The sequence below is a fragment of the Hemitrygon akajei genome, chromosome 4, assembly GCF_048418815.1.
Source record: "Hemitrygon akajei chromosome 4, sHemAka1.3, whole genome shotgun sequence".
Classification (NCBI taxonomy): Eukaryota; Metazoa; Chordata; class Chondrichthyes; order Myliobatiformes; family Dasyatidae; genus Hemitrygon; species Hemitrygon akajei.
The window spans coordinates 146608441-146620537 of NC_133127.1; the positions used below are offsets into that span (position 1 = coordinate 146608441).

General features: G+C 38.6%; 1 protein-coding gene across 1 annotated transcript in view; it reads left to right on the top strand.

Annotated features, from left to right (window-relative positions):
- The first annotated feature begins 11164 nt into the window (after positions 1–11164).
- LOC140726749 (PC3-like endoprotease variant B) overlaps positions 11165–12097 on the top strand; it is a 753656-nt gene continuing 752723 nt past the window's right edge. The window contains exon 1 of the mRNA XM_073043532.1: positions 11165–11265. The gene's annotated coding sequence lies outside the window, so the exon portion shown is untranslated. The remainder of the gene's footprint in view (positions 11266–12097) is intronic.

Sequence of the window (12097 nt, forward strand, 5' to 3'; positions counted from 1 at the left end):
CCTACTTCTAAGCACCTTAAAACTTTGCCCTCTTGTGCTAGCCATTTCAGCCCTAGGGAAAAGCCTCTGATTATCCACGTGATCAATGCCTCTCAATATCTTGTACACCTCTGTCAGGTCACCTCTCATCTTCGGTCACTCCAAGGAGAAAAGGCCAAGTTCACTCAATCTATTCTCATCAGGCATGCACCCCAATCCAGGCAACATCCTCGTAAATCTCCTCTGCATTCTGAACTGACTGGGGTCTACAAGTGAGGATATCGAGAATCCAATTGCACAAGGAGGTACTGAGGCCAAGGTCTTGAAACTTATTGATTAATTTTGAGGAGGAGATGGTGTTGAATAGCAAGTCAATAAAGAGCACCCTGATCTATGCATCTTTGCTGTCCAGGTGTATCAGTGTTGTGTGAAGAGCCCATGAAATGGCATGTGTTGTGGGTCTCAGACCAAAAAGTCAACTCTACTCTTTGCCATAGATGCTGCTTGTCCTGCTGAGTTCCTCCAGCTTTTTGTGTGTGTTGCTTGGATTTCCAGCTTCTGCAGATTGTCTCTTGTATGTGTTATGGACCTGCTCCTCCAGTGGGCAAATTGCAACAGAACCAAGTCATTTCTCAGGCTGGAGTTAACACGTTTCATCACAAACTTCTGAAAACCCTTCATAAATGTGGATGCAAGTGCTACTATATGATAGTCATTGAGGGAGATTCTTCTTAGGCCCCGGTAGAATTGAAGCCTGTTTGAAGCAGCTGGGAACCTCAGATTGCCTAAGTCAGAGGTTAAAGATATTAATGAATACTCCAGCCAGTTGATCAGGACAGGTCTTCAGGACTTAACCAGGTACTCCATCAGGGTTGGATGCAATTTGTGAGTTCTTCCTCCCGAAGCCTGCCCACGCATCAGTTTCAGAGTCTGAAATCACAGGATTATCGGGGGTTGTGGGAGTTTGTGAAGGTTTCTCCGTGTTTTGAAGTTCAAAGCGAGCATAGGAGGTATTGATCTCATCTGGAAGTGAAGCCTTGTTGTTGTCTATTTTGCTTAATTTAACTTTATAACTTTTTACAAGGTGATGGTATTTAAGCTCTGCCACAACTATTGAGCATCCTTCATTGATTCAAGTTTAGTCTGGAATTGCCAATTCGCCCATGAGATGGCTTTCTGGAGATCGTGCATGGACCTCTTGTAACTTTATTGGTCACCAAACTTGAATGGCTCTGCTCTGGCCCTCAGCAGATTGCAGATCTCCTGGTTCATCCAGGGGTTCTGGTTGGGGAAGACTTTGAATGATTTTGTGGGGAAATGTTTGTCTACAACTGTTTTAATCAAGTCTGTGACATCAGTGGTGTATTCATTCAGAAGTTACTCGTAAAATGAAACTTCACTTAGATTAGTCAATCCAGTAGTCCTCTTTGATCACTCAAAAGGTTTTATTTTTGTTTTGCATGGTACTGTTACTAATGACTTATTCTCACACTTGTATATGTTATTGGAATTAAATTTGGTTTTGTGATTTGTAAAGTGATTTAAGTAATACCGATGAGAAAAATATGAAAGCAATCATTTCATACAATTGTAATTTGCAATATAAAATGCAATTACATTTCACTGAAAAGATTTACGGTTAAAGCCCTTGGGCGGTACACCTCTAATACCTTCCTGAAGCTTTAGATGCTCATGGGTCTTTGAGCCACATACCTTACCCACCCAGAATTCTTCTTTGTGTTAAGAAAGAAAGAATTTCCCACATCATAACAGTTGTTCCATATCACGCTTAAGTACATACTTCCATAATCATTTGCCAAAGAAAGGAAATCATTTTATATTTGCCCACATCTTCAAGCACTTTCATCCCAAGGAAGTTCTGTCCTATCATTTTCTAATCAGGGCCACATGGATGAAGGGAAAATGAAGGGCTATGTGGAAGGGAATGGTTAGATTGGCCTTGGAGTAGGTTTAAAATTTGGCACAACATTACAGGCTGATGGGCTTATTCTATGCTGGACTATTACATGTTTTTTGTTCTATTTACTTTCCAACTGCCCAATGTAGATTTGTCTAATTTCTTTTGCTTTTATTCAGATTCCCTTAAAACTATTTTAATTTCTCTTTTCACTGCCCTACTGAATTTGCTACATTCCTAGTGATTGCTTTCGGCATTAAATCTAATGTTAACATGCATTGCAATCTTACTATGCATGGAACCCTAGTTTTTGATTAATTTCCTTTTCACTTAAAGGATACGTTGACATTATTCGCTAAGCTTCTCATATTCTACAAACACATTGACTCAATTTTCTATTGAAATAATCTGAATATTATTTCTTATCTCCTTGTATTTTGTCCTATTTATTCCAAAACATGTTTAGTTTTAATATTTTGTTTTTAGTTAGTCTGCTGCAGTTATGCCATATTCCCTTTTCTCCCCATAGTTCAGTTAACTTCATAGCATATAATTACTCCACTTCATTTACCAGTTCTAAATCAAACAATGTGCCCTTTCTTGTTGGACAGAACACACTCTGATCTTACAAGCCTTCTCCCCTCTGGCTGTCTGCATTAACTTTATTCCAATGCATCACTGGAATTTGCTGCTCTATACACCAGCAGCATAACAGACATTTGATGATAAGACCGTAAGACGATAAGTTATAGGAACAGAAGTAGGCTATTTGCCCTATTGAGTCTGCTCCATCATTTCATCATGGCTGATCCAATTTTTCTCTCAGCCCTCATCTCTTGCCTTTTCCCTGCATCCCTTCATGCCCTGACCAGTCAAGAATCTATCAACCTCTGCCTTAAATATACATAATGTCTTTGCCTCCACAGCTGCCCATGGCAAAGAATTCCACAGATTCATCACTCTCCTCATCCCCATTCTAAAAGGACACCCCTCCAGTCTGTGTCCTCTGGTCTAAGGCTCTCCCACCGAAGGAAACATTTTCTTGACATTTACTCTATCAAGGCCTTTCACGATTCAATAGGTTTCAGTAAGATCCCCTGCCCCTCACTCTTCTGAATTCTGGTGAATACAGGTTCAGAGCCATCAAATGCTCTTCATATGACAAGCTGTTCAATCTTGGAACCATTTTCTTTCACCACAATGATCATTATATTACTTGGTCAACATTATTTAGCTCAAAATTTTTAAACAAAATACCTAGAATAGAATAGAACTTTATTGTCATTACTCAAGACAACAAAATTGTGGTGCTACTCCAGTCTACGCAAAATAGATAGTTATAATGCATGAACACACAGGAGTCTCCAGAAATTAAAGAGTAATCTATTGTATTGTGCCAGTAACTAGGAGTTTTTTTCATTGTCCTTCAATATTTTGGTCATTAGTTATGAAGATGGAATAAAGATGGCTTAACTGTACAGGGAGCTGGAGATAGGACTTTTATAAAAGGATACAAGCAACCACAGATCTTGCTGTATTTTTGCTGTCACAAGTCTTCAGATATCATAAAATGCATGAAATCCTTAACACAACCAATATCAGCTAATCCTTTATATATTAGCAACTAGATCTCACTTGGAGTATAAAGTCCAGTTCTGGAACCAATGCCTTTTTAGAACAGCATCTGTGGAGTGTAGACATTTGTGAATAAGGTGATGATTTCAGGTTAATTTAAAATGTGTTTGTTTAGTCACCTATAGCTAAGGTATCTTGTAGTGAATAGCAGCAATATAAAGTAGCATTTAATCCCCTAAGAAATTGCCCAAGCTAGAATTAATTAATTGATTTCATATGATTCATGCTATTATTTGGGAATATAAATCTCTGAATCCATCGTAAAGCCAATCTCTTCTTCAGTCTATTTAATGTGTGTGTGTTAAATAGTTTAAGGTTGCCACTAGTATGTGGGAGTTAACAGAAGGCATTGGGATCTATAGTGATTATCAATTAAAGTCCTAAGTTTGAATACTGTGAAGTATCAGAATGCAGGAAAGTTACCTATTCTCTTTGTTCCAGGAGCCAGTTAAGTACTGGCTCCTAGATTAAGTACTGCTGAATTAGTCAGTAGGAAATTATGACTATGTGTGAGGGAAATTAGTCAGTAGGAAATTATGACTATGTGTGAGGGAAGACTCGGTATCCAAAAATAAAGTAGAACAAGATTTACATTTCCTGTAACTTGTGGAGTTGAGAACAGAGATTGCAAACTGACCACAGCCCTGTGATGCTTTGGATGATTCAATTTAGGAGAGGGAATAGGATCTAGCGGGAGTAGGGAATGGTAAGTTTGTGGGGGTTGTTACTAATTTCTGAAACTGCAAGTAACAACTTCAAAGTTATGTTAGTTATTTGATGCAGAGTTAAGGCATCTTCTCTGGGTCCAAGAAAGATTTGCAGGGGAAAGTAAAAGATCCAGTTGTCCTAGTTCTTGTGGTCTAAATAAATATGGAAGAGGTGCTACTGAAGGAAAACCATGAGAAAAAACTGCACAAAGTGGAAATCTGAAAGTAAATTAGAAATTGTTGGAAGTAAACAGCAGATATGGATATGGTACATGTTTAGACAAATTCAAATTGATTTTCTTCGCAAGAAATTATGTGTCTGCTATTGGATTGTCAGGATCCAGTGTCAAAATAAGGGATTGGCCATCCAAAACTGAAATGAGATGAGGTTTATTTTTCACACAAACAAGTAAGGTTAGGGCTTGCACGATGTAGGGTCTAGGAGAGTGTTTTAGAACAGAGGCATGTAGAAGTACATGTATTTGGTTACTTGAAAATGATGTTGCAGGTAGAAACTGCAGCTGCACATCCATCTCATCAAGACACCTGAAGATTTTGTGTATTTCAGCTTTGCTCCTCTTATCCTTCTAAACACACCAATGGAATTTACTTCTTGCTGTAAATGCCAGTAATGTTTCCCATTGTTCTTGTCAACAAATGCAAACTCATTTGTCCAAGCTTTCTTCTCGAATGAAATAACCCCCCACCCCCAGTGTATTGCTGACAGTCAGCTCAGTATACTTTTGGCTAACCTAGTACTCTAACGATATTACCAGGGAACTGCTAACTTTGGACTTAAAATGCAAATTAGAATAAACACCTTTAGAAATATTCTCCTGTCATAAATGTTTGTTTAATCAGCATTTAATGCAAGATTAATTCATCGGAAACAACAATGCCAATAACATATTTACTTCCTGAATGGCTGATGCATATTGAGGGCAAATAGCAGAGTGAATCATTTCATAACCGGTGTGGATGTGGGCTTTGTAGCTGCCTGTTGTTTAAAACATCACTTGCAAAGTGACATTGAAGAGGAAGTGCGTGCAAATGATTGCATATATTGTTTTGTACATTTAATTTTGATATTTTCTAAGAAAATATTTCATTAAAGCAATCCTTTATATAAATAAAGATTATTTTTTCTCTCAAAGTGTGTAAAGAAAATTGACACGCAGGCTCCATCAGGTATTTGCAGAATTCATCACCTATTCACAGACTAATTTACATTAGCCTTTTGTTTTTTTTTTGTAACCTATACCTGGCCAGGTTATGAATAGATCATGGTAAAAGTGGGTGGGAACCACATTAAGAGAGCAAACAAGCGAACTATGCAAAGTAGACTATAAGGATCTTCCCTTCGTAGTTGTGATTCAAATCACTTTCAGACCTTTTACACCTTCTTCATCAAAGTTCGGACTCTGGACTCTTGAGATACTCATTAAGGTAGAAAGAAAATTTAAAAATACCTAACATCTTTGTGCAAGTACATGTAGTACAAGATAAACCTTTTTTATAAATGCTATTTGTAGAAGTAGAATCTGATTGGAATACAACTGTTAAAGGATTGTTTGTAGTTCCATAATTTCTGCTTCTGTTAGTGGTTACATGGGACTAATTACTCTTTGCTCTGTGGTCTGATTAGTAAATGTTGTACATTATTATCAGATATGTGATAACTAATCATGACATAAATTAACAGCTACTCTTCGGTGTTTAGAGTTGCACGGTAATGTTCTATGTTTTATGGCAGTATAAGTATTTTATTACCTTTCAATGTCTAATTATCAGGAATAAAATGTGGTTTCAATGCTCAACAAGTGTTACAGTATGATGTCAGACACCAATGAAATTGAATGAAATTTGGTCCTTCATGTACCAAGCTATTGATCTTTCTTTTACAAAGAAATATAAATTGCATACAATGTTCTTTTTCCAAGAAAAGAGTTGGAAAATTAAAGGATTCCTATTGTATAACTTATGTGGAAGAGGGAAGAAATAGAATAATTGGTACATGCCTCCAAATTACCATTACCAGCAGCATTTTGTGTTGCATTGAAGGAATATTTTTAGAGTCATAGAAAAATGTAGCACAGAAACAAGCCATTTGGTCCATCTAGCCTATGCCGAACTATTGGAACTGCCTACTCCAATCAACCTGTACGTGGCCCCTATCCCTCCCTACTCCTACCATCTATATACCCATTCAAACTTCTCCTAAATGTTGAAACTAAACTCGCATGCCCCACTTGCACTGGCAGCTCTTTCCTCACTCTCATGACTCTGACTGAAGAGGTTTTGCCTCATGTTCCCCTTAAACTTTTCAACTTTCACCATTAACCCAAGAACCCTCATTTTTCCCACCCAACCTCAGAAGAAAAAGCCTGTTTGTGTATACCCTATTACAGCTCACATAATTGTGAATACCTCTATCAAATCCCTCCTCAACCTATATTCCAAGGAATAAAGTCTTAACCTATGAAATCTTTTCTTATAACTCAGGTCTTCCTTGTAAATTCCTTGTAAATCATCTTTGTAAATCTTCTCTGTACTTTTCAACCTTACTTACATTTCTCCTGTAGGTAAGTGACCAATACTGCTCACAATAATCCAAATTAGGCCTCATCAGGGTCTTATACAACTTCAAAATAGCATCCCATCTCCTGTACTCAATACTTTGATTAATGAAGACCAATGTGCTAAAAGATTTCTTTACCAACCTAACCATATGTGTTGCCATTTCAATGAGTTATAAATCTGTATTCCCGGGTCACCTTATTCCATTGCATTCCTCAGTGCCCTGCCATTCACTTTTCAAAACCTACCCTGGCTGGTCTTACCAATGTGCACCACCTCACACTTGTCTGCATTGAGTTCCGGCTGCCATTTCTTAGCCCATTTTTCCAGGTGATTGAGATCCCGCTACAAGCCATGAAAGTCTTTCTCGCTGTCCACTGTACTCCCGATCTTGATGTCATCACAAATTTGCTGATCCAGTTAACCACATTATCATCCAGATCGTTGATATAGATAACAAACAACAACAGACCCAGCACTAATCTCTGCAGCACACCACTTGTCAGAGGCCTCCAGTCAGAGAAGCAACCATCTATTACCACTCTCTGGATTTTCTCACAAAGCCATCTAATCCAACTTGCTACCTCGTCTTGAACGCTGAATGACTGAAACTTCTTCAGCAACCTTCCATGCAGGACCTTGTCCATGTAGACAACATCCACTGCCCTGCCTTCATCAACTTCCTCAAAAGACTCTATTCTATTGGTTAGATATGACCTACCACGCACGAAGCCATGCTCTCTATCCTTAATCAGTCCATGTCTATCCACATACTCATATATCCAGTCCCTATGAATACCTTGGAATAACTTTCTCACTACTGATTCAGGCTCACTGGCCTATAATTTTCTGATTTACTTTTAGAGGTTCTCTTAAATAGCGGAACAACATTGGCTATCCTCCAATCCTCTGGAACTATACCTGTCACTAAAGATGATTCAAATATTTCTGCAAGGCCTCTAGCAATATCTGCCTTCCACTGGACCCAAGAAAGCACCTTGTCAGATCCTGGGGATTTCTCCACCTTCATTTGCCTCAAGACACCTCCTCTTCTAAAATCTAGATAGAGTCCATGAAATTAACGTAATTTCACCTCACCTATAGATCCTGTGTTTGTCTCCTCAGTAAACGCAGATGTAAAAATTGCATTTCAGATCTACCCTGCCTCTTTGGCACCCTGCATGGATTACCATTCTGATCTTCCAGAGGATGAATTTTGTTCATTGCAATCCTTTTGTTCTTAACATATCTGTAGAAGCCCTTAGGATTCTCCTTCACCTTGTCTGATAAGGCAACTTCATGTCTTCTTCTAGCCATCCTGATTTCTTCCTTAAGTGTTATCTTGTATTTCTTATATTCTATAAGCACCTCATGTGTTCCTACCTGCCTATATCTGCAATGAATCTCCTCTTCTTTCTTAACCAGGGCCTCAACATCTCTTGGAAACCCAAGTTCCCTACACTTGTTATCTTTACCTTTTAATCTGACAAGCACATACAAGCTTTGTACTCTTAAAATGACAGTTTTGAAGACCTCCCACTTACCAAGTACACCAATGTCAGCAAACAACCTGTCCCACACTTACCAGATCCTATCTGATACCATCAAAATTAGCTTTTATCTAATTTAGAATCTCAACCTGCAGACCAGACCTAACTTGTTGCATATTTACAATTAAACTAATGCACTGGAATCAGTGGATGAAAAGTGTTCCGCTACACAAACTTTTGTCACATGTCCTGTCTCATTCCCTCATAGCAGATCAAGTATCATGCATTCTCTCCTTGAGACTTCTATGCACTGATTAAGAAAACTTTCATGAACACATTTCACATACTCTATCTCATCTGGTCCTCTTGTAGCATGGGTGTTCCAGCTGATGTGTGGAAAGGTAAACTCACTTACCATAACATCATTATGTTTCTTGCAACAGTCTGCAATCTCTCCACAAGTTTGTTCCTCTAAATCACACAGACTGTTGGGTGGTCTATAAAATAGAACCATTTATGTGGTCATATCTTTTTATTACTCATTTCTGTCCATAACGCCTCACCAGTGGAACTCTCCAGACAGTCCTGACTGAGTACTGCCATGATATTTTCCTTGACTAGTAATGCCTCTCCTCCTCCTTCATCTTCATTTTATCTTCATCTGTGATGGTGGAGACTGCATGGAGACTCAAAAAAGAGGCATTTAAAAAGTATTATGCATTTTTAATCATGATAATATAATTATAATAATTTCCTTTCATAAACTCCAGGAAGTTGTGACTCATTTAGTTTTGGATTTGAACACTGTGTAGCCGTTTCTTTCAAACTAAGGTTAGGAAAAGAAAACTTAACAGATTGAACAGGTTTAAACAATTCTTAGGTTTTATGAATCTAATCCTAGATTTTATGAAGTATCATGAAGCAGCCAAATTAAATTCATTTGCATAAATAGCCTATTTGTTATAATGATTGGTTGGTGATTCTGGAAGGGCCTGGAGATAGCAATTTTCTCCTAGCAGTGATTAAAGGCTGGGATTGCTACTCATCCTATTTGCTTTCCTTATCCTATTCCAGATATTTTGCAAAGGTCACTTTGCTAGAATATTGTTCTGAAACAAATAACAAAAAAAAATGCAAAGAAGCTGAACCAGCTGTGAAAGATCCAATGAGTATCTGAACTTCCTAGTTATTCAGGATCACTTGAAACTAGGCACTCTTGGCTATTCTGTGAGAGGATATATCCCTCTCTTCTATCAAAAGCACTTCCAAACTTCTAAGCAACATTGTGGTTTATTTTCACTGAATTACATGTTTAAAGCAAAAATATTGTAATTTGTAATTGTTTTGGTGACAACCAGTACTTCACCTCTGGAGCCACAAGAGACTGTAGCTGCTGGAAATCTGCAGCTAGAGGAATTTGAAGGGTCCACTTATGGAGGAAAATGGATGGCAGATGTTACAAGTTAAGACCCTACAGCCAGACTGAAAAGAAAGGAGAGAGTGTGGTGAGGGAAAGGGCTGCTGGATTGTAAATGGACCAAGGTGGGGGGTAATAACAGGCAGAAAACAGAGGGAGAAAGTGACAGTGATGTAAGAATGGAAGGTGATGGAGGCCAGGTGCAGCAAGAGGAAGATAAAAATAGGGAAGGGTCAGAGAGGAGTGGTTAGCAGAAATTTGAGAATTCTATGCTTACACTGTCAAGTTGGAGATTACGTAGGTGGAATATGAGGCTCTGTTCCTTAAATCAGCATTGAGCCTCAGTGGTAGAGGCCATTGGCAGACTTACTCCATCGGTTGTGCCACGCGGAATCGCCTAGTGGCCAGCTGCTTTAATATCATTTCCCATTCTCACACTGTCCACAACCTCCCCAACTGCTGAGTCAAGGACAACACAGATTAGAAGAACAGTGCAGTAATAGACAGTGTGAACATCAAATTCTCTAATTTCTACTAAACACTTTCCCTCCTTCCCCACCCCTCCCACCAACCCCCCCACCCACACTCCACCTTTTTATGCAGGCTATCTCACATCTTTCTTCCAATCCAGGTGAAGGGTTTCAACCCAAAACATTGATGATCCATTTTCCTTCATAGATGCTGGCTGTTCCTCCATCTCCTTTGTGTGCAACTTTAACTTTATTTTACACTCTGAGTCACCAGCAAGAAACATGATACAGATCTGTTGAGAATGCTGTTGAATTAGTAAACAAGGTTGTTGTACTAACAATCTAGAGAAGATAAAGTTATAGTAAACTGGAAAACTAAGTTTTGAAAATTTATATATATATATAAAACAAAAATGAATAATTTTGTCCAGTTGGCTGACAGATTGGGGTAAAGCTCCGCTCATTTACAATATCACTTTCATATTTCGTACATACTACTGTACAGGTGAGAACAATTCTACACCTACATGGTAAACTTTTAACTGAATTACCTGCAGTAAATTTCACAGGAAGCTCAAGTATGAGCCAGGACATGCGAAGTCAGTGGGTGAGATTTAACTTCATCCATTTCTCTGCACCATTGTATATATAGGTGACAAAGTTGTTGTCACAGTCCTAGATGTCCATGCTTGTGCTTGGTTATATGAATATTAGATTATGCACCTTTGAATCATGTTAATATCATTACATTATTTTGCTTTCACAATCTCCAGGAAACTGAGACTCATTTAGTTTTCAGACTTGAACAACGTGTAGCTATTTCTTTGAAACTATTAAGGGAAGGGTTAGGAAAAGAACCAAACTTAACAGGTTGAACAGGTTTAGACAATTCTTACTGCTAAATTTTATGACATAACATGAATCAGCCAAGCTAAATTACTTTGCATAAATAGCCTATGTGTTACAAGGATAACTTAGTGAATGCGGAAAGGCCAGGAGATAGCGATTGAAACTAAGGATTCCAGGCTCTCTCCTAGCAGTGATTAAAGGCTGGGATTGCATGCACATGCTGGTAAGATTTTTTTTAAGGTTTACTTTTTCTGTCTTTTTCCAGATATTTTGCAAATGTCACTCTGTTGGATATTGTTTCGATGTGATTAGATTTATTACATGTATATTGAAATATACAAGGGTGATTGATAAGGTCGTGGCCTAAGGTAGAAGGAGTCCATTTTAGAAAACCTAGCACATTTATTTTTCCTACATTTACCCACTTGGTCCAGCGGTCGTGGAGCATACGGATCCCTTCTTTGTAGAAGTCGGCGACTTGGACCTCCAGAAGTGGTCCACGGCATAGGGTGATCGATAAGTTTGTGGTCTAAGGTAGACAGAGATGAGTTATTAACGTCAAGCTTTCCGCATTTTCACTCAGAGTTGAACTGCACATGCAGGTAACGAGAGGTGTATAACTCATCTCCTTCTACCTTAGGCCACAAACTTATCAGTCACCCCTGCTGGGGACTACTGGAGTTCCAAGAGGCTCTCGTTACATGCACGTGCAGTTCAACTACAAAGAAGGGATCCGTATGCTCCACAACCTCTGGACTAAGTGTGTAAATGTAGGAGGGGACTATGTTGAAAAATAAATGTGCTAGGTTTTCTAAAATTGACTCCTTCTCTCTTAGGCCATGAACTTATCAATAGCCCAACGTATAGTGAAATGCATTTTTTGTGTGTTAGCAATCTGAGGATGTGCTGATGGTGGCTACATATTCTGGTGCTAACATAACATGCTTACGATGTTCAGCAGAACAAGACACAGGCAAACTACAACAAGCAACAACAACAACATGAGCCCCTTTTGCACCTCGCCACCCACATGCACAGACAAGTCTCCAAACTGA